At 37.0% G+C, this 23,029-nt stretch overlaps 2 pseudogenes; both read left to right on the plus strand.

Moving 5' to 3' along the window:
* The first annotated feature begins 323 nt into the window (after positions 1-323).
* Positions 324-2,026, plus strand: LOC118920002 (septin-7-like; annotated as a pseudogene).
* Positions 2,027-13,665: 11,639 nt separating this feature from the next.
* On the plus strand, positions 13,666-14,432 carry LOC130680185 (olfactory receptor 14K1-like; annotated as a pseudogene).
* Positions 14,433-23,029: the final 8,597 nt, after the last annotated feature.

Below are 23,029 nucleotides of genomic sequence, written 5' to 3' on the forward strand. Positions count from 1 at the left end.
GTTGGACTTACTTTATTTTTGCATAGAGAAAACGTGTTTAAGAAATCAACCAATGTCACGTGAGCCAGCGTTCTTCCCCGCGAGGCGTCCTGCTGCCTGGGGCCTGCCGACTGCTCACCGCACTTACCCAGTAGGACATTCCGGTGATGCCCCTTCTGCGGGGCTGGGGGGCAGAGAGGGGGGCGGGAGTGAGGCGAGACCCGCGGTGGGGGTCCGCCCGCTGCCGTCTGTGTGAGCGGGCCGGCTGCGCCGCGGAACCCGCGTCGGCGGCCTTGGAGAAGCAGCGGGCCGCACAGCGCCCCGGCTTGTTGCGGAGTGGGGGCGGTGTCGGTCAGTTCGAGATCCGCGGCTGTTCAGGACAGGAGCGTCAACAGCAGCACCATGGCTCAACAGAAGAACCATGAAGGCTAGGTGGGATTTGCAAATCTCCCAGGTCAAGTATACAGAAAATCAGTGAAGAGAAGGTTTGAATTCACACTTATGGTTGTGGGTGAATCTGGACTGGCACAGTCAACATTAATCAACTCATTATTCCTCACAGATTTGTATTCTTCAGAGTATCCAGGTCCTTCTCATAGAATAAAAAAGACTGTACGGGTGGAACAATCCAAAGTTTTAATCAAAGAAGGTGGTGTTTAGTTGCTGCTCCAATAATTGATACCCCAGTATTTGGAGATGCAGTGGATAATAGTGATTGCCGGCAGCCTGTTATTGACTACATTGATAGTAAATTTGAGGACTACCTAAATGCCGAATCTAGAGTGAACAGACGGCAAATGCCTGATAACAGGGTGCAGTGCTGTTCATACTTCATTGCTCCTTCAGGATATGGATTTAAACCATTGGATATTGAGTTTATGAAGCGTTTGCATGAAAAAGTGAATATCATTCCACTTATTGCCAAAGAAGACACACTCACACCAGAGGAATGCCAACAGTTTAAAAAACAGATAATGAAAGAAATCCAAGAAAGTAAAATTAAAAGATATAAGTTTCTAGAGACAGATGATGAAGAAGAAAATAAGCTTGTTAAAAAGATAAAGGACCATTTCCTTCTTGCTGTGGTAGGTAGTAATACTATCATTGAATTTAATGGCAAATGGATCAGAGGAAGATGTTGCATGTTGATGAAGTTGAAAATGGGGAACATTGTGATTTTACAATTCTAAGAAGTATGTTGATAAGAACACGCATGAAGGACTTGAAAGATGTCACTAATAATGTACACTATGAAAACTACCAGAGCAGAAAACTGGCAGCTGTGACTTATAATGGAGTTGATAATAGCAAGAATAAAGGGCAGCTCGCTAAGAGCCCACGTGCACAAATGGAAGAAGAAAGAAGGGAGCACATAGCTAAGATGAAGAAAATGGAGATGGAGCAGGTGTTTGAGATGAAGGTCAAAGAAAAAGTTCAAAAACTGAAGGACTCTGAGGCTGAGCTCGAAAGGCGCCATGAGCAAATGAAAAAGAATTCGGAAGCCCAGCACAAAGAATTCGAGGAAAAACGTCGTCAGTTTGAAGATGAGAAAGCAAACTGGGAAGCCCAACAACGTATTTTAGAACAACAGAACTCTTCAAGGACCTTGGAAAAGAACAGAAGGGGAAGATCTTTTAAACCCTCAATTGACCACCACTTACGTATTAGTTGCCAGTATGCCAGCTAGGATATCAGTGTTTGTTGTGTCCATTTGACCAATCTGCACCAGTTTAATCCTTAATGATGGATTTAATAGCATGACAAAATTATTATTCTTTGTTCTTGATGGAGATTAAGATGCCTCGAATTGTCTAGGGTGTTGTGTACTTAGAAACTAACAGCTCTAAGTACCTTTCCTACATTCTCTTTTCTTTTTTTATTAAACAGATGTCTTCAATTTAATGCAAGAAAACATTTTACAGTTGTACAATCATGTTCTGGTGGTTTGATTGTTTACAGGATATTCCAAAATAAAAGGACTCTGGAAGGTTTTCATTGAGGATAAATTGCCATAATATGATGCAAACTATGCTTCTCAATAATGAATAAAATACAAAGGTTCCATTCAATGCAGCGTATATAATAATGTAATTTAGTCTAACACAGTTGACCCTATTTTTGACACTTCCATTGTTTAAAAATACACATGGAAAAAAGACACTATATGCTTACAATGCACCTAGAGTTTTTTATAACAATCTTTTGTTTGTGTGTTTGTTTTGGATTCTATAAATATACATTCTTATTTAGTACCCTCTTTATTCAGAATCTCATTACTGCTTCCTTTTTGTAATAACATTTAATTTAGGTATTTTCCATATATTGGTCCTGCTAAAAGAGAATATAGCATCTTTCATATTTCATGAAACAAAAAGAACTTTCCTTTAATTCTGTTTTTACACTTCATGGTAAGTAGCAGGGGGAAAATGCATTTATAGTCTATTTCTAGGTAAAATTGTGGAGCTAACCACCAACCTATTCCTACCTATGTTCAGTCTCTTCATTTTAATAGAATTGGGAATCATGACCTCTTGAAAGGGAAAAAAAGGGTCATCATTCTGCATTTAGCTGTATTCATATATACATTTCTGTATTTTTTTGTTTGTAATGTAAAAAATTCACATGAACAATATTGTGATGTAAAAAAAGAAGCCCAGTGATGTAGCTGTTATTGTCTATTCCATTTTTCTATCAGGCTATTTAGTTACCTGTCAGTAGCCCTTGTCAAACTAAAGCAATTTAATAACTAGATTGATGTCCTTTATCCAAGGGAAGCAGTCCGCGGGCTGAGGGAGCACAGTGCTCACAAGCAGTGGAGCATCCTTCCCAAGGGATTTTGTGTAAAAGCAAGTTTTATAGAGCATTGGAAGGGGAGTAGGGCATGATTGGCTGAGGATTTATATCTGACATTATTTTAAAATATCAAGGAATGTAGAGCCCAGAGAGCACCTGACATGTGGATATCGGTGGACTGGATATAGTGTTTCTGGTCAAGAAGAACATTTATAAGAACATGAAACTTATACATGAATCTGACTTGAAACTCCATGCAGAAGTGGCTCTATTTGGGGCCAAAAATTTATTTCAACACCATCTATACTTATCATTCTATTGTGCTTTCATATGGAAAAATATGCTTAACCAAAAGGACACAGAATATAATGCTGGAAATATAAAATGCTGGAAAGTCTGTTTACAAATAATATATTGGGCTATTTTAAAAACAATTATATCTGGGCAAATTGCAAAATCAGGCTTGAATGAATAGATAAAAAACTGCTTGATGCTTGAGAAGATACAAAATTGTGAAGATGCTCTTTCTTATGACAAAATGACTTGATTACTATAAAATAGAGCTGCCAACAACAGATACAGAACATTTTTTAACAGCATTCAGCTTGCTACTCAATGGGAGAGACCAAAGGGAAAATCACAGGTTTAATGTAAATCATGTTTAAATCAGGCACCCAGTATTGAGGCTTTTTGATGCATCCCTTCCTTATCTTCTCTAAATTATAACTATGACCATCATCTGTAGATAGTATTTATGAATTCACTTAATACTTTTAAAACCATATGAAGAGTTTACCTTAATATCAAAAAAGATTGAAACACAGGTCTTATTTTGATGGAATTGATAAAGCAAGGGAAAGTAGTCTCTTCAAAATTAAGTCTCTTCATATTTAGAGGACTTCCCACTGTCATTGCTAAGCCATATCCCCTAAGGCAGGACATTGTTACACTCAAGCTGTAGGATCTGCTTATTTTTCTGCCTGGAGTCTGTTTATATGAATAAAATTTAAATGTATAGAAGTCAATGAAATACTCTTTTATACTTTTCTTCATGTAGATCTGCAGCAATACCAAAACTACTTTCTGAATAATGAAGCAAATGGGCCTTAATCTGTATTTTCGTGGCTATGCATTGGCAATCTAATGAGAAAGCCAGATATTTTAATGTTGTCCAACAGGGAAAATGGGTGCAGTTTTCTAGGCCAAGCAAAACTTTCTAGTATATTCAATATTGCCAATCAGGGTTTATGATAAAAATAGATATCAGGGCCCTGACATGTTCAATGACAATTCTTTATTTCCCCTCCCTCTTCTTGATTTCTCTATTAGTTGCATTTAGGTAAATAAATAGATAGGTCCTAGGAAAAAGAACTTACACATCTCAGAGACTTCAGAATTGTGAAAAATCAGTTCTTCTAGATTTAAACAGAACAGATAATGAAATGCAGTGACGCTGGTGTTTTTCTGACTTGATGAGACCTGTAGGGCTTCCCACACATCCTTCTCTGAGAAGGGGAACAGTGCGGGGTCCTGCGGTGAGCCAGGAGTCATGGCACGGGGGCCCTGTGGCTTTAGATGATCAAATTCACCCCCCAGAGATGCTTTAGTACCTCTCCTGAGAACCTCACTCCAAGAGGAAGCAAAGCCTAAGATCCAGCCAAGGCGGGCTTTCTCACCACAACAGGTCATTATAAGCATTGGAGATTCATTTTAGAACGAAATACTGAATATTCTCATCCTAAAGTTGCTTTTCATGCTTGCTTTCATTTCTGGATGAGCTCCCAGAAAATATTGGAAATATTTAGGTGAATAATAATAAGCTAAGACAATTTGGATTTGATGTTCTTTGTGATTTAGAGATATATATGAATTGATCCATGAGAAATTAATCAAAAGGTAAGAAGTGAAAAGATTAATTTTAACAACAAATTAAGGAGTTTTTGACTTGATGGATTTAATATTTAATTAAAAGTATTCAATAAGCTGAAAATCAGCTCTGAGCGGAAAACGACATTGAGCACATCTGAAATAAAGGTGGTGCTAGAAAATCTAATTTTATCTCTAAGAAATTTGGCAAGCTCATAGGTTTTGCAAAAATGTGCAAATTCTCTATTTGTAATCAATAAACAATCTCCTTTAGATATTTCAAAAGTTGTCAAAGTATATTGGTAAGTGATAACATTCTAATTGTTACTACGTTTTTCAAAATTTCTGGTATTTTTTTTCCATTTTTTTTTGGCAGTATACAGTCTGTATTTTGCCTTTTCTCAGAAAAGGATATCTTCATTCTCCTTGAAATATGAACTTGACACTTAATTTTACATAGAAATAATAGCTCCTTTCACTTACAATGAAGATTTATTCTCTTAAGATATGTTCTCCTGGCCAAGATGGTGGCATGAGTAGAGCAGGGGATTTCTCCTCCCAAAACCACATATATTTTTGAAAATACAACAAAGAAAACTCTTCCTAAAAGAGAGACCAGAAGACACAGGACAACAGCCAGATCACATCCACACGTGCAAGAACCCAGTGCCTCACGAAGGGGGTAAGATACAAGAACCAGCCTGGTGGGACCCGAGAACCCCACAAACCAGTTCCGGGCGGGAGGAGAGGAGTTGGAGCGGGGAGGGAGAGGGAGCCCAGGACTGCTAAATACCCACCCCAGCCATCCGCACTAGAGCGCAGACAGTGCATGCGTGAGGTGCTGGAAAATAGGGAACAGGACAGTAAGACCTGAGAGCGGGTCCCTGCAGATGTTGTACTCAGAACAAAGAAAAGCAAGTGCTTTTTGGAAATCTTAAAGGGACAGGGACCCCACCACCGGACGGAAGCATCCTGGGTCACTTAGTCCAGCAGCAGGGAATCTGGGGAACTCGGGAAACTCAAACCCCCTGAGCAGCAGGGAGCATGGAGGCCCTTCATGGAGATAAATAGCCTCCCGGCCATTCCCCCTCCAACGCAGCTCCACCATATCGGAGCAGCCGCCCGAGGTAAGCTGCGCCCACCGCAGCAAAAGAGATAAACTCCATAGCAGCCATTCAAGAATCAGAAGCCCTTTCTGCGTGCAGCTGCCCAGCACAAGCCACTAGAGGTCGCTGTTCTCCCAGGAGAGGAAGGCCACAAACCAACAAGAAGGAAAGTTCTTCCAGCCGTCACTTGTGCCAGTTCTGCAAACTATCTCTATAACCATGAAAAGGCAAAATTACAGGCAGACCAAAATAACAGAGACAACACCAGAGAAGGACACAGACCTAACCAGTCTTCCTGAAAAAGAATTCAAAATAAAAATCATAAACATACTGACGGAGATGCAGATAAATATACAAGAGCTAAGGGATAAAGTCCAGAGGGAGATTACAGATGCCAGGAAGGAGATTACAGAAGTGAAACAAACTCTTGAAGGATTTATAAGCAGAGTGGATAATATGCAAGAGGCAATTGATGGAATAGAAACCAGAGAACAGGAATGCATAGAAGCTGACACACAGAGAGATAAAAGGATCTCCAGTAATGAAACATTATTGAGAACTGTGTGAACAATCCAAAAGGAACAATATCCATACTATAGGGTTAGCAGAAGAAGAAGAGGGAGAAAAAGGGATAGAAAGTGTCTTGGAAGAAATAATTGCTGAAAACTTCTCCAAACTAGGGCAGAAATAATTGAAGAGACCACGGAAATACACAGAACTCCCAACAGAAAGGACCCAAGGAGGACAACAACAAGACACATAATAATTAAAATGGCAAAGTTCAAGGACAAGGAAAGAGTTTTAAAGGCAGCTAGAGAGAAAAAGGTCACCTATAAAGGAAAACTCATGAGGCTATCATCAGACTTCTCAACAGAAACCCTACAGGCCAGAAGAGAATGGCATGATATATTTAATGCAAAGAAACAGAATAGCCTTGAACCAAGGATACTGTATCCAGCAAGATTATCATTCAAATATGAAGGAGGGATTAAACAATTCCCAGACAAGCAAAAGTTGAGGGAATTTGATTCCCACAAACCACGTATACAGGGTATTTTAAAGGGACTGTTCTAGACAGGAGAACTCCTAAGACTAAACAGATGTCACCAGTGAAAATAAAATCACAGCAAAGAAAGCAGACCAACCAGATACTAACTAAAGGCAAAAAATAAAATCAACTACCCACTAAAAGCAGTTAAAGGAAACACAAAAGAGCACAGAATAAAACAACCAACATATAAACAATGGAGGAGGAGAAATAAGAATGGAGAGAAGAAAAGAAACTCCACACAGTATATATAACAGCTCAATAAGCGAGCTAAGTTAGGTGGTAAGATAATACAGAAGTTAACCTTGAAACTTTGGTAACCACATATTTAAAGCCTGCAATGGCAATAAGTACATATCATGCAATAGTCACCCTAAATGTAAATGGACTCAATGCACCAGTCAAAAGACACAGAGTAACAGAATAGATAAAAAAGCAAGACCCATCTATATGCTGCTTACAAGAAACTCACCTCATACCCAAAGACATGCACAGACTAAAAGTCAAGGAATGGAAAAACATATTTCAGGCAAACAACAGTGAGAAGAAAACAGGGGTTACAGTACTAATATCACACAAAATAGACTTCAAAACAAAGAAAGTAACAAAAGATAAAGAAGGACATTACAAAATGATAAAGGGCTCAGTCCAGCAAGAGGATATAACCATTCTAAATATATATGTACCCAACACAGGAGCACCAGCATATGTGAAACAAATACTATCAGAACTAAAGGAGGAAATAGAATGCAATGCATTCAATTTAGGAGACTTCAACACGCCACTCACCCCAAAGGATACGTCCACTGGGCAGAAAATAAGTAAGGACACGGAGGCACTGAACAACACACTAGAACAGATGGACCTAATAGACATCTATAGAACCCTACATCCAAAAGAAACAGGATACACATTCTTCTCAAGTGAACATGGAACATTCTCCAGAACAGAACACATACTAGCTCACAGAAAGAGCCTCAGTAAATTCCAAAAGACTGAAATTCTACAAACCAACTTTTCAGACCACAGAAGCATAAAACTAGAAATAAATTCTACAAAGAAAACAAAAAGGCTCACAAACACATGAAGGCTTAACAACATGCTCCTAAATAATCAATGGATCAACGAACAAATTAAAATAGAGATCAAGGAATATATGGGAAAAAATGACAACAACAACCCAAAGCCCCAACTTCTGTGGGATGCAGCGAAAGTAGTCTTAAGAGGAAAGTATATAGCGTTCCAGGCACACTTAAAGAAGGAAGAACGCTCCCAAATGACTAGTCTAACATCACAATTATTGAAACTTGAAAAAGAAGAACAAATGAGGCTTAAGTCAACAGAAGAAGGGACATAATAAAGATCAGAGAAGAAATAAACAAAATTAAGAATAATAAAACAAAAGAAAAAAATCAATGAAACCAAGAGCTGGTTCTTTGAGAAAATAAACAAAAGAGATAAGCCTCTAGCCAAACTTATTAAGAGAAAAAGAGAATCAACACACATCCACAGAATCAGAAATGAGAATGGAAAAATCATGACAGAGTTCACAGAAATACAAAGAATTATTAAAGACTACTATGAAAAACTATATGCTAACAAGCTAGAAAACCTAGAAGAAATGGAAAACTTCCTAGAAAAATACAACCTTCTAAGACTGACCAAAGAAGAAACACAAAAGTTAAACAAACCAATTAAGAGCAAAGAAATTGAAACGGTAATCAAAAAACTACTCAAGAACAAAACCCCGGACCAGACGGATTTACCTCAGAATTTTATAAAACATACAGAGAAGAAATAATATCTATTTTCCTTAATGTTTTCCAAAAAATAGAAGAGGAGGGAGTACTCCCAAATTCATTCTATGAAGCCAACATCACCCTAATACCAAAACCAGGCAAAGACTCCACCAAAAACGAAAATTACAGACCAATATCCCTGATGAATGTAAATGTAAAAATACTCAATAAAATATTAGCAAACCGAATTCAAAAATATATCAAAAGGATCATACACCATGACCAAGTGGGATTCATCCCAGGGATGCAAGGATGGTACAACATTTGAAAATCCATCAACATCATCCACCACATCAACAAAAAGAAAGACAAAAACCACATGATCATCTCCATAGATGCTGAAAAAGCATTTGACAAAATTCAACATCCATTTATGATAAAAACTCTAATCAAAATGGGTATAGAGGGCAAGTACCTCAACATAATAAAGGCCATATATGATTAACCCACAGCCAACATCATACTGGACAGCGAAAAGCTGAAAGCTTTTCCTCTGAGATCAGGAACAAGACAGGGATGCCCACTCCACCACTGTTATTTAACATAGTACTGGAGGTCCTACCCACAGGAATTGGACTAAACAAAGAAATACAGGGAAACCAGATTGGAAAAGAAGAAGTTAAACTGTCACTATTTGCAGATGACATGATATTGTACGTAAAAAATTCTAAAGACTCCACTCCAAAACTACTAGAATTGATATCGGAATACAGGAAATTTGCAGGATACAAAATTAACACTCAGAAATCTGTGGCTTTCCTATACACTAACAATGAACCAGTGGGAAGATAAATGAGGAAAACAACTCCATTCACAATTGCATCAAAAAGAATAAAATACCTATGAATAAACTAAAAGAAAGAAGTCAAAGACCTATATCCTGAAAACTACAAGACACTCTTAAGAGAAATTAAAGGGGACACTGAAAAATGGAAACTCATCCCATGCTGTTGGCTGGGAAGAATTAATATAATCAAAATGGCCATCATGCCCAAAGTATTATACAGATTTGATGAAAATCCCTATCAAATTACCAGCAACATTCTTCAACAAACTGGAACAAATAGTTCAAAAATTCATATGGAAACACCAAAAACCCGAATAGCCAAAGCAATCCTGAGAAGGAAGAATAAAGTCGGGGGTATCTCACTCCCCAACTTCAAGGTCTACTACAAAGCCATAGTAATCAAGACAACTTGGTACTGGCACAAGAACAGAGCCACAGACCAGTGGAACAGATTACAGACTCCAGACATTAACCCAAACATATATGGTCAATTAGTATTTGATAAAGGAGCCATGGACATACAATGGCGAAATGACAATCTCTTCAACAGATGGTGCTGGCAAAACTGGACAGCTACATGTAAGAGAATGAAACTGGACCACTGTCTAACCCCATACACAAAAGTAAATTCGAAATGGATCAAAGACCTGAATGTAAGTCATGAAAACATAAAACTCTTAGAAAAAAACATAGGCAAAAATTTCTTAGACATAAACATGAGTGACCTCTTCTTGAACATATCTTCCCGGGCAAGGAAAACAACAGCAAAAATGAACAAGTGGGACTATATTAAGCTGAAAAGCTTCTGTACAGCAAAAGATGCCATCAATAGAACAAAAAGGTACCCTACAGTATGGGAGAATATATTTGTAAATGACAAATCAGAAAAAGGATTGACATCCAAAATATATAAAGAGCTCACCCACCTCAAGAAACAAAAAACAAATAATCCAGTTAAGTATGAGCAGAGGAACTGAACAGTTTTACAAAAAAGAAATTCAGATGGCCAACAGACACATGAAAAGATGCTCCACATCGCTAGTTATCAGAGAAATGCAAATTAAAACCACAATGGGATATCACCTCACACCAGTAAGGATGGCTACCATCCAAAAGACAAACAACAACAAATATTGGCGAGGTTGTGTAGAAAGGTGAACCCTCCTACACTGCTGGTGGGAATGTAAATTAGTTCAACCATTGTGGAAAGCAGTATGGAGGTGCCTCAAAATGCTCAAAATAGACTTACCATTTTGACTCAGGAATTCCACTCCTAGGAATTTACCCTAGGAGTGCAGCACTCCAGTTTGAAAAAGACAGATGCACCCCTATGTTTATTGCAACACTATTTACAATAGCCAAGAATTGGAAGCAACCTAAGTGTCCATCAGTAGATGAATGGATAAAGAAGAAGTGGTACATATACACAGTGGAAAATGATTCAGCCATAAGAAGAAAACAAATCCTACCATTTGTAACATCATGGTTGGAGCTAGAGAGTATTATGCTCAGTGAAATAAGCCAAGTGGAGAATGAGAAATACCAAATGATTTCACTCATCTGTGCAGTATAAGAACAAAGGAAAACCTGAAGGAACAAAACAGCAGCAGAATCACAGAACCCAAGAATGAACTAACAGGGTGTCAGATGATCAGCTATGGAAGTACATTTTTCTGATAATATTTTTTTCTCTTAAAAAAAAAAAGCAGCTCCTGTGTGGTGATCTCCAATAGGTTTTTCACAATGGTATAAAGGTCATATCAAACTGTGGGAAAAGGGTTTGTTTGTGTTTATACAGAGGATCAAAGCCTGATTTGCCTACCCTACACAGAAAACGAATTAAGATACTATATGAAGAACTTCGAACATCAATATCCCCTGGAAGAGTCATTCCAGAAGATGAACATCAAAGAACTTCAACAAAATTCCTGGCGCTGTTGCAGTTGTAGCTGCCGTCATCCCACTGGTTCCTGGACTTGCAATTGGAATGAAGAAGGAGATATCTAAGCTGGCCTGTGCATACAGTAAAACAACAAATTTGACTCGATCTATACTGTCAGAACTCAAACAAGAATTAGGAGAGGTGTAAGTTGCAGTGCTCAAAAATCGTGCAACTATAGACTATCTAGTGTTAAAAGAACATATAGGATGTGAACAGTTCCAAGAAATGTGTTGTTTTAATTTGTCTGATTTTTCTCAAACTATTCAAATTCAGTTAGACAATATCCATCATATCATTGATAAGTTTTCACAAATGCCTAGGGTACCTAACTGGTTTTCTTGGTTTCACTAGATATGGCTGGTAATTGTAGGTCTGCTTTTGTTATGTAGCTGTATTCCTATTATGTTAATGTATGTTCGTAATTTAATTGGTAGTTTAAAACCTATACATGCTTATGTTACTCTACAAGAAGATATGTCAAAGAAATAATCAATCTTTCCATGTTTTCTTCCATCTGCTACTTCTATAGCTTTTCTTCTTCCTTCCTAATTACAACCCTTTAGTAGAATTCGTGCCTCATATCGAAAATTACCGAGTATCATAATTCTTCCAAATGGTAAAGATACCTCAAGACAAATGCTGGGCATAGAAGCCACAGGGCATAAATCTGCAAAGAAGTAAAAGCTAACCTTTTCAAACAACATTGCTTCTCTCTCACTTACCAACTTTACATTTCCCTGTATGGCCCCGGAAGATGACTGGTTAGCCAGAGACGGGTAAGATTCCGCAAGGGAGGAACAACTTAAGAATGGCACAGTCACAGGGGGGCCATCAGGAGACAAATTGGGGATCAACAGAGGTGAGGCTTAGAACCTCACCCCCCCCCCATTTTGAGAGAAATCTTCTGCATCCGTGGATGCTTTGTTGCCCTTGTCTAGCCTGGATTAATACTTTGTCTATAGGCACACACCTGATCATCTCCATTTGCCCTTTTACAGCACTAAATTATGTTTTCTACCTTTATCTTGCATCTACCTACCACTTCAGCATTTTATTTAAAATAATAATAATAATGATAATAATAAGGGAGAAATGTGGGATTCACATATAAATCAAGTTTAAAAATCAAATGAATAATCATATATAACTTGATTGTTTATAGTTCACGATTTGTGATCAAAATCGAAAGTTTCTGTGATATGACTGCCCTTGCACTGTTCACCATGTAAGAACTTGTTTGTTATGCTTCAGAAGATTGGAGACTGTTGAGATATAGGCTTGGGGTTGATTAATGACTGTGCATTGAGTCCCCTATACAGAATTTTATTGTTGTTAACAACCATTTGATCAATAAATATGAGAGATGCCCTCTCAAAAAAAATAATAAATAAAAGACATACCAACCAAAAAAAAAAAAAACGAGATACATTCTCCTTACTTGAAAAGATAAGAAACAGGGTGAGCAGATTGTGAAAAGAAGTAGTCCTGTCTACCTCCAACTAACACTTTTTCTTTATTTTTCATTTCTTCCTACAACTAGATTTCCAACTCTGCCTTATGATTTATCCATTCTCTTCATTTTCTTTACATTTTCCTCTTTTTCTCTTTATAGCATGAAATAAGAGATTAATTCAATTAATATATTATCTGTTAGTTGATCATTTTCTTTTCATAGTGTTTATTAATTTGAAATTTGTACTAATAATGTCCACTTATCATTGCTTCATTCTCAAATTTGTGTTGCTTACAGAAAATCCCTATAAATTTGCAGTAGAAACAACTTAAAAAGCAAATGTTCTACAATATAGGATTGATATATAATAGTTAATTTTAATTCAATTAATTTAGCAACAATGAAACATTTGCCATTTAGTAACACATAGTATGAATCAACTCCATTATAATTTTGCTATTCAATTAAGCTTTATAGATGTATATATGCTGTTAAAAAAGAGATAACATCACCACTTTTTCTCAACAAAAGAGAGCACGTGTATATGGTGTGGTCTCACTTTAAAGCCAGCCCACACTCTGCAAACTGATAAAGTGCAGATTTCATACACTGTCTTGAAGAACTGTAAGAAATATGTAGTCTTTAAAAAATAGAGCTTTACGGAAGCCTGTTTATATTATTAAATTGCTGTATCCTACAGGAGGCATGGTAGAGGCAAGGACATTGGCCAACCTCACAGCAGTGATGGGATTCTTCCTGGTGGAATTCTCTGACACTACAGAGCTCCAACTTCTACATGCCTTTCCTTTTTTTTACTGAATTCCTTGGCAACACTGCTGGGAAACATTCTCATTATTGTGCTTGTGACCATGGACCAAGTACATACACCCCAATGTACTTCTTCCTGAAGAATTTGTCCTTCTTTGACCTCTGCCTTATTTCCATCATTATTCCAAAATCCATTCTCAACTCTCTGTCAAACAACACCTGTATTTCTTTCCCAGGATGTGTATTGCAGGTCTTACTGGTGATACACTTTGCGAGGTCTGAGGTGTTCATCCTCACTGCCATGTCCTATGACCACTATGTAGCCATCTGCCACCCCCTGCATTATGAAGTCATCACGAACAAGTTGGTGTGTGAGAAGTTGGCAGCTGCCTCCTGGGTTCTCGGAGGATTCTTTGGAGGTCTATATGCGACTGGCACTTTCTCTTTATCTTTCTGTGGTTCCAGAAGAGTCCCACAGTTTTTCTGTGATGTTCCCTCATTACTAAGGATTTCTTGCTTGAAAGATCATATTACTATTAATGTCAGTGTGGCCATTGGGATATTTTATGGGTTTTTTTTTGTTTACTTGCTATTGTTTTCTCATACATCTATATTTTCAATACAGTGCTAAGTATCCCATCTGTACAAGGCAGGTCAGAAGCTCTCTCCACCTGCCTTCCCCATCTCATGGCTGTGTCCACCTTTCCCCTGACAGGAGCCATTGCCTATTTGAAACAGTGCCTGAGACCCCTCTCTCCTGGCCTTGCAGCTCTCAGTGCTGTGCTCAGTGCTCCTCCCTCTCTGAACCCCATTATCTACAGCCTTAGGAACAGGGAAATCAAGGCAGCTCTGAGAAAGCTCCTGTGGAAACTAGGAGGCAGTATGAAATAGGAGAAACAAATACAATTGTCAGAGTTGAATTTTTCTTTCTTATTCTCATTTACAGTCTTTATGATATTGGATGTGTAACAATTCTTCTCAGTTGGTTTTCTAAAAAAAATCTAAGTTTGAAAGATTGGAATTCCCCCAGCTTCAAAAAAGCTCTAGTTTTTATCACTATGTATTTCACTTAGTGAATCTACCCCTGAACTTATCTTAGTGACTTAAGCAGATTTACTTTCATACAATTATTTTGTATGTTTAGCAGTTTCAACAATAAAAGGCTACCAAATTTGGACTATTTCTATTTGTATCTTATTTTCAAACATTAAATTCATATATCAAAGTTTAGCTAATTCAAAAATCATGTACAGAGAACAGAACAATTATGCATATTAAAATTCCTGTATTGAATTTCATGAATTTTACACAAATACTTTTATCAATATATAGATATTAGGTAGTGGACCTTCCATAAGAGATGTGTTAATGTGTTTGAAAAATGAGGTTGTATTTAATGTACCATTATTGTGCTGGTGTATCCTAGCAGCTATTAGTTTCATCTGTGTGATGCATTTTCTGCAATCAAACACAATTATTAACGTTTTATAATGAAATTTTCCCTTAATATTTTCTAATGTAAGTCATCTACGGTAGGTTAAATTTACAAAACCAAAAGAACTTAATATTTTCTATTTTCATCTTATAGGAAAACCTATTGAAGTTACCTAATTCTAAATAACTAGTGTACTAATGGAGAATAAATAGTCATATTTTAATGCAAAAATAAGTTCATATAAATATTAAATGATTAAAAATTTCTAACAGACTGAAAATTTCTTTCACCCCCACGGACTTTAAACAAGGAGAGCCTCTTCTCCCAAGACCACTTATAAAACTTTATTTTTTGAATATTCTGGTTTCATGTTTTATTTTCAAAGATAATAAATATCAGAAAGTTGAATAAATTACATGAAAGTGAACATCTGATACAAAACATTAGGCATTTGATTTATTTTATTTTTAGGTAAAATAGAGGGGAGAGAAATCAAAGAGGACAAAGGCAATGAGAAAGTGAAATTAAATATGATTTAAATCTGGAAGATTAAAATAGATAAGAAGTTAACAATGAAGAACTAATCAGGACATGCAGAGCGCCTGTCAAACCCACATCACACACACACACAGCCCACAACATGCACAAACACCACATGCACCCTCCACACACACAGATGCTCTTCACATGTTCCTCCCAGCACTGTCCAGAAAAGTATGCCTTGTGAATCAGTCCAGGGTATCACAGACACAGAGTCAAGTGAAAAAAGCCCTCATAATTTCAGATATAATGACTCAGATTTACACACATTTTCTGCATCCAGTTTTTCTTTCAGGATATGTTCCACTTTCCAGAACCTTATATATACAGATATATATATATATATAAACTTTATAATTTATGGGGATCATGAATCTGCAGAGGATTCACCAAAACATTGGGAAAAATTTCAGTGGTGAGAGTACGAGAAGGAAGGTGGTTTAAAAAATGGAGTGGTGAATTATAACTGAGCAGTGGGAATTACAATTATTTTTCTTGAGATTTGAATACAATATCTCATAAATTTAAAGATAAAAATTAAGATTGTAAAGGAAAAAGACATAGAGAGGATAAAAGAATAGATTGAGAGTAAAGATAGAGAAAGAGGGTAATAAAATGGATGATTAGGAGGGAGGTAGAGAGAAGCACAATATTTTGAGAGAATAAAGGAGAGTAAGAACAAAAAGCATTGGAAGGCACAAAAGACATTTAGGGAGAAAAAGCAACTTTCCATCCAGAGAAGAAGGGAAGAAAATAATAGTAATCCCTCAAATATGTGATCATTTCAATATACATTGCTATTTTTTTCCCCTGTATCCATATACTGAGAAGGGTCGACAAGGGCAATTTGAGCTTTCCTATGTGAGCACGCCTATTTTGCACTTTCATAGAATTCATCCTCTCCAGTACTGGTAATTTACAGAGTAAAATTACAAGTGTTTTCAAATTTAAAAGGCTCATAAGAAAATGACAACATACATTTGCAAAAACATGGATGGATCTAGTGAGTATTATGCACAATGACATAAGACAGGCTGAGAAAGACAAATACCATATGATTTCACTTATTTGTGGAAAATAAAAACAAAGTGAAACAGAAGGAACAAAATAGCAGTAGACTCATAGACACGGAGAAGTAACTTGTGGTGACCATGGGGGAGTGTTTGGAGTCAGTGGGTTTGGAGGATGGGAGGGAAAAAGGCGCACAAAAATTTTCAATCATGATGTCAGTTGGTGGCTGGGATAGTAGTACAGTGTGGAGAATATAGCCAATGACTCTGTAACAGCTTTGTTTGTTGACAGACAGTAACTGCACTCATGGGGAAGAGGATTTACTAATGTGGGTAACTGGTGAACCACTGTGTTGTATATTTGAAACCAATAAACCAATGTAAGATTGTATATCAATGGTAGTTCAATAAAAAAGAACAAAAAGAAAATGACAATTTCATGGGTTTTTTTTCAAACTTTGGATACCTTTGTAATGGAAAGACAGCATTGACCTACTTTTAAGAAAGTATTAAAAAGCCTAACTCAAAATCCATAACTCAACATGAACTAGATCACACACCTCAACTTTTAAAGACTCTGCTGTTTCACCTGCTGGAAAAATAAATCTTTAAGCACTGTCTGCTTTCCCTGAGAGCTGGTCTAAAACTAGCGGATCACCCTTCATGGTTTTGGCTCAACCTGTGTGCTTTAGGGATGGACAGGGTAAGTCATCCAGAGAGCATCCTTTAAAGCTCCACTAATCCCCACTGTGTTTGACTTTGATAATGGATTTTCTCTCCCTTTTGAGTGCTTTGCACTGAAGACAATATAAATATCATAAAGCTCCAACACGATATGTTGACACACTTGTTCACAGCAATTCCACGTACCTGAATAGTAGCCTATGGGCTGTGTCCCAGCTGACCTTCTCCAAGGAGCTCCAAAGATCAAGGAGGGCCCAGTGGATCTGTTCCTGCACTGTTTCAACATCTTGTGAACAACATATCTGCCCCTTGAGCAGAAACAGAGGGTGGGGATGGGAAAATTAAAAGGAGAGGGAGAAAAGTTATTGTTTATATGCCAGGTGGAGAAAGAGAAATGCCATATGAGTTCACTTTTATATGGAATCTAAAAGCAAAACAAAATAAGAAAAACATAGACTCATCGACACTGAGAAGTGACAAGTGGTTACCGTGGGGATGGTTTGGAGTGGGTGAGTGAAATGGTTGAAGGGGACAAAAGGCACAAAATCACACTCATAATGTAAAGTAGTCACAGGGGGTGAGAGTACAGAAGAGAAAACCTGCTTCATAGTTCTGAACATCCTTCTATGTTGGCAATAAGTGCACTAGTTGCGGTGAGCATTTAATAATGGAGATAACTGTGAAATCAGTAGTTGTATAATTAAAACCAATACTATTATTAACTATGCTTCAATCAAAACTATATCAAAACTAATTGCTTAGAGTCTATAATCATGGTAATGTTTGCATTATCCAGTAAGTTCAATAAGAACAACACTTAAAGAAAATTCTGAAAAGACCATTTCCCCAAATGTTTAGATTTCAAATAATTTTAGTGAAGAGAGGAGATAAAAATTTAACAGCTAAATAATTTGGGGCTTCTCATCAATTTTGTTAAAGAGAAAGCTCTTATTTTCAAGAAATAGGAAAAGCTAGAGAACAGCAAAAGTTTTCCCACGTGCTTCCAGATTCCTGTTTCAATTTAAACCTGTGCCATTCAAACTCACAATGATTTTGACTGAGCTTCTCTGTCTTCCACATATCAGCATTTATTTCCTTCTTGAAGAATTCAACTTCTAGGGGAAATATGTTTCCTTCATGTCCTGTGTCTCAGGCAATTATTTCCCCAGGAAAGGATGAGACTTTTTGTGCAAGTATGAGAGGACCTTCATAGAGTCTATGGTTTAGACATTTAGTTGTGCTTACATTTCATTTCTCAGATTCTAAGTCCTTGGAGACCCTGCCATTAACTCCCAACCCAGATTGGAGGGCTGACATCACCGCCCATTCCTCCAGTGACACAAAAGATGAGATCCCACTGCATTTCATTAGAAAAAGCTTTTCTGCAACCTTTGAAGTATTTCTTATATGTGTATGACTATTGAATAATGAGATATTCATTTGCTTCTAAAGCATCCAACAATTTAAATGTAGGTCTGAGTCCAGTAACCTTTAGATTGAGTCTGACGATCTCAGTTAAGCTTCAGTGGAGAGGGACATTGAGAGACACAGCCCTCCGACTTTGGGATTGATAGCATGGTTTTTAAGATATTGAGCCACCAAATGCCTCGTTGATTTTTCCTTTACACTGGATTTAAAGCAGCTTCCAGGGCGAATAACTTCCCTTCAGATTCTCACTAATGAACCAGAGATGCCAGGGTAGAAGTTGCCCAGAAGTCTTCATTTTAGGCATCTATAACAGTTCTCAAGTGATGTCAATGGCATTCTTATAAACACACAAAATGTACGGCCCCTCTTGGGAGCAGCATCCTAATGAAGCAGCAGTGTCCTCTCCATTGTTGGGATAAGTGGCATCTATTCTCAGAGACTAGTCATCTAATATTCTTTTCTTCTAGAACATACATAAATTTCAAACCAATGTATATGAATCTGTACATTGGTTTGTGCCAAATAATTGACTCTCAACATATCCTGGATGGTACACCTCCATGTTGCCTATTTTATTTTTCTGTCACCTAGTAAGGCCTTTTTTACTTTCCCACATTCATTAAAGATGCTTTTTAGATGATGTCTTCATCCTCATTATTTCCTGATATCATGATTGCATTTAGTAGAAAACATAAGACTGTTAGCCCATTTGAATCAAGTTAACAATTTCCAAATCTCTTGGAAGAATTTTATTGAAATTGATTCCAAATCATTGTAGGGAACATTTTCATGGTCATAATACTAAATATCATTAAGACTTCATTTTCTGGTCCAAATGTGTTTGCATGTGCTGTCATTAAAAAAAAATCACAGACTTAGTGACTCAAAGAGCAGAAAGTATTTCTTCACCAATGTGAAGCTAGAAGTCTAAGAGCAAAGAATGAGTCAAGTTGGTTTCCTCTAAGTTGTGTCTCCTTGACTTGCAAAAGCCTGCCTTCTGGCTGTGTATTTATATGGACGCATCCTTCTGTGCAAAAGGCCCCTTGTGTCTCCCTGTGTGTGCTAATCTCCTCTTCTTAAAAGGACAACAATCAAATTGAATGAGGCCACCCTAAAGGCCACATTTTAACCCAGGTGTGCCTTCAAAGCCCTTTCTCCTAACAGTCATTTTCTGATGGATTAGGAGTTCAACATGTGAAATGCCTGGGGACACATTTCAACTCATAACACAGTCAGTGCATATAATACATGTCAAATCTTAGCACACAAACGAGATGTCTCAAAAAGAAATGCAAACTTATAAATTAGAAATTATAGATTTGGAAATTTAAGTTTCTGAAAATAAAACTTTACAGAATGGGCTGATAAATTGAACATAAAATGATAGAAATAATGCAGTGAAGGAGAAGGATATAAAAGAGATAATTTTCCACCAATAATTTGTAGACACAACAGCCAGCATTTCCTCTAATTTGATGACATAGAAATCTGCAGATAAAAGGTACTAAAAAAACACCAAGCAAAAAACACACATACACATAACCCAAAGATAAATTATTTCAAAATTATTGAAAGCGAAGTATAAACAACAAATGTTGAAAGCAGCAAAAACGAAAGTATGTAAAAGGGAAAATATGCTCCAAATAATGGATGATCTCACTAGAAATAATGGTAGCCCAAAGAGGGTAGAATGATATTTTTAAAGGACTGAAAGGGAAAAACTGCTCAACAGAAATTTGAATGCCCATCAAAAATATGATTGGATATAGAAAGAAAATTAGAGGAATCATTATGTAAAGGACAAAGAGAATGTGTTGATGACAGAATTGTTCAAGAAGGAATACTAAAGTAATACTACTCAGATAGAAGGAAATTACGCAAGATGTAAAAGTCCATTTCTGAGAAAAATAGTGAATAGAAAAATAAATGGGGCATATATGAATAAATGCCAAACATATTTTTTTTCTTATTTGATGATTCTTTATTTCTTCATGAGACCTATAACTTCAGAAACCATGTGTATTACATTTCCTTTTGGGGTTTATAGCATGTATAGTAATAGTATATATGAAAGGGTAACAAATCAATGGGAGTATCTGATTTTATGCAATTGCAAAACATATTTTAAAGAAGGAGTAGGTTATGAATTTTAAATGACTTAGAAAAGTACACTGTATTTCCTAGGGCAGCTATAAGCAAAAAAAATAGCAAGAAAACCAACAAAATACAGATTCTAAAACACATGCAAATAATAACTAAAAATTGCAAGGAAAAAAGAAACAGCAGAAAAACAGAAAAGAGGTGGAAACAAAAAATAATGGAAGACTCAATAACTTGGAATATTTCGTGGTTCCAGAGTGTTTTTTTTTAAGAGCTAAAAGATATTTGGTGCAGTTATTTTTATTTTGTTATCATTAATCTACAATTACATGAAGAACATTATGTTGAATAGGCTCTCCTCTACCCCAGGACCCCCCCACAAACCCCATTACAGTCACTGTCCATCAGCATAGTAAGATGTTGTAGAATCACTAGTTGACTTTTCTGTGCTGCAAAGTCCTCCCCTTTCCCCCAACCCCACATTATACATGCTAATCATAATACCCCCTTTCTTCTTCCCTGACCTTATCCCTCCCTAGCCTCCTATTCTCCCCAGTCTCTTTCCCTTTGGTAACTGTTAGTCCATTCTTGGGTTCAGTGATTATGCTGCTGTTTTGTTCCTTCAGTTTTTATTTTGTTCTTATACTCCACAGATGAGTGAAATCATTTGGTATTTGACTTTCTCCACTTGGCTTATTTCACTGAGCATAAAACCCTCTATCTCCATCCATATTGTTGCAAACGGTAGGATTTGTTTCCTTATGGCTGAATAATATTCCATTGTTTATATGTACCACATCTTCTTTATCCATTCATCTACTGATGGACACTTAGGTTGCTTCCATTTCTTGGCTACTGTAAATAGTGCTGCGATAAACATAGGGGGTGCATCTGTCTTTTTCAAACTGGAGTGCTGCATCCTAAGGGTAAATTCCTAGAAGTGGAATTCCTGAATCAAATGATAAGTCTATTTTGAGCATTTTGAGGCACCTCCATACTGCTTTCCACAATGGTTGAACTAATTTACATTCCCACCAGCAGTGTAGGAGGGTTCCCCTTTCTACACAACCTCGCCAATATTTGTTGTTGTTTGTCTTTTGGATGGTAGCCATCCTTACTGGTGCGAGGTGATATCTCATTGTGGTTTTAATTCGCATTTATCTGATAACTAGTGATGTGGAGCATCTTTTCATGTGTCTTATGGTCATCTGAATTTCTTCTTTGGAGAACTGTCTGTTCAGCTCCTCTGCCCATTTTTTAATTGGATTATTTGCTTTTTGTTTGTTGAGGTGCATGAACTCTTTATATATTTTGAATGTCAAGCCTTTACCGGATCTGTCATTTACACCTATAATTCTCCCATACTGTAGGATACCTTTTTGTTATACTGATGGTGTCCTTTGCTGTACAGAACCTTTTCAGCTTGATATAGTCCCACTTGTTCATTTTTGCTTTTGTTTTCCTTGCCCGGGGAGATATATTCATGAAGAAGTCACTCATTTTTATGTCCAAGAAATTTTTGCCTATGTTTTTTCCTAAGAGTTTTATGGTTTGATGACTTACATTCAAGTCTTTGATCCATTTTGAATTTACTTTTGTGTATGGGGTTAGACAGTGATCCAGTTTCATTCTCTTACATGTAGCTGTCTAGTTTTGCCAGCACCATCTGTTGAAGAGACTTTCATTTCCCCATTGTATGTCCATGGCTCCTTTATCGAATATTAATTGACCATATAGGTTTGGGTTAGTGTCTGGAGTCTCTAATCTGTTCCACTGGTCTGTGGCTCTGTTCTTGTGCCAGTACCAAGTTGTCTTGATTACTATGGCTTTGTAGTAGACCTTGAAGTTGGGGAGTGAGATAACCCCGACTTTATTCTTCCTTCTCAGGATTGCTTTGGCTATTCGGGTCTTTGGTGTTTCATTATGAATTTTTGAACTATTTGTTCCAGTTCGTTGAAGAATGTTGTTGGTAATTTGATAGGGATTAAATCAAATCTGTATATTGCTTTGGGCAGGATGGCCATTTTGACAATATTAATTCTTACTAGCCAAGAGCATGGGGTGAGTTTCCATTTTTAGTGTCCTCTTTAATTTCTTTTAAGAGTGTCTTGTAGTTTTCAGGGTATAGGTCTTTCACTTCTTTGGTTAGGTTTATTCCTAGGTATTTTATTCTTTTTGTTGCAATTGTGAATGGAATTGTTTTCCTGATTTCTCTTTCTATTGGCTCATTGTTAGTGTGTAGGAAAGCCACATATTTCTGTGCATTATTTTTGTATCCTGCTACTTTCCTT

Source organism: Manis pentadactyla, chromosome 13 (genome assembly GCF_030020395.1).
Source record: "Manis pentadactyla isolate mManPen7 chromosome 13, mManPen7.hap1, whole genome shotgun sequence".
NCBI lineage: Eukaryota > Metazoa > Chordata > Mammalia > Pholidota > Manidae > Manis > Manis pentadactyla.